Raw genomic sequence first — 1334 nt, 5'->3', positions numbered from 1 at the left:
AAGCCTTCCATATCAGCGACGAAGAGGGTCCATCCCATGTCATGGACTTTCGACCCCATCGTCACTGCTCTGGTGATTGTGCAGGGGAAAAGTGGGACTTATATTACGTCTGTTGTTGGGGGCAACCGTCCATTGAGGTTTATTTATTTATTTATTTATTTATTTACTACGCGAAATAAACAGCTGCAACAAACTACTTTGACCGAGGCCCGTGCAGAAAATAATTTAAGTGTTCTTGAAATGCTGACAATACACATTGAGTCAAGTTTTGATATTTCACGCGGACGGGCCTCCTTCCAGCACAAGTTTGTTTGTATTCTGGAATTAAACTTTCAGAAAATAAAGTTTCCAATAAACAGATCGACGCACAGAACCTGCGATAGTGGGCCCATCATCGTATACCCTGCGTAGATTACGTAACCTATCTTCAATTTCGCCGCAACGACCGGACAGTCGAATATGTGGCGGTCGCAATACGAGGGCTATATAAGGCTGCACACGACGCACTTGTACCGTGTTGTATAAAAGGAGAGACGGTTAGCACTCCCCTTGATAAGGACGGAATGGCCTCTGGGCCTCAACACACATACGGTTAAGGCACAGCCGCCTACTTCGCGGCACTTAACCACATTTTTTTGGCAACTGTTTCCGCCGAAATGCGTGCGCGAATCGCTCAAGCGATCTGCGCAAAATGCCCGCTCCCACGGAGGAAGGAAGACGACAATAGAGAGTGACGTCAGACATCTAGCCTCGGTGAGGCATGCAGCTTCATCTGACGCCACCCCGTCTTTCTTTGGAGGCCCTTGCGCACATTGACTCTTGGGAAATTGACCCTCAATGGTTGCTGAATCTTCCAAGGCATTGTGGGGCTCGTGGTACCTCTTACTGACGCAGTCTCTCGGCGCGGTCGGTTGTTAGAAATTACCGCTCACCTGTCACGTAGTGAGGGCTTATTTCCCACGAGCCTTTAATTCACGTTTTGCATGTTTGCGCTTTACCAAAATTGTCACACGACGCTCCCTCTTAGTCTCTTTTCTTCCGCCACGCACGCTCCACTCTTCAGCTTGCATGGCTGTGTTGCCGATAATGTTTTTTTTTTCTTTTTAACGATACTGTTGGCCATAAGGCCGTTACAGGGTGGATTTTAAGGCGTCACAAGTACAATCTGGGTGTTACAACAATAGGTTATCAAAAATACAAACTGGGTGTTACAACAGTAAATTTAGATCAATGAAGTGTCAGTCATAAAAAACGGGTAAACACATAATTTGAACAGTAGTTAACAAAATCGAAATTGAGTATTACAACAAATTACATCGATGAAGTGTCAGTGA

At 45.7% G+C, this 1334-nt stretch overlaps 1 non-coding gene across 1 annotated transcript; it reads left to right on the top strand.

The window, feature by feature from the left end:
- The first annotated feature begins 514 nt into the window (after positions 1–514).
- LOC119459816 (U6atac minor spliceosomal RNA) lies at positions 515–637 on the top strand. The gene has a single exon (XR_005193817.1). It is a non-coding gene; the product is annotated as a U6atac minor spliceosomal RNA (small nuclear RNA).
- The last annotated feature ends 697 nt before the right edge of the window (positions 638–1334 follow it).

This window comes from Dermacentor silvarum, chromosome 7, assembly GCF_013339745.2.
Source record: "Dermacentor silvarum isolate Dsil-2018 chromosome 7, BIME_Dsil_1.4, whole genome shotgun sequence".
NCBI lineage: Eukaryota > Metazoa > Arthropoda > Arachnida > Ixodida > Ixodidae > Dermacentor > Dermacentor silvarum.
The sequence above is the reverse complement of the archived record's forward strand: the minus strand, read 5'-3'. Positions and strand labels throughout refer to the sequence as shown.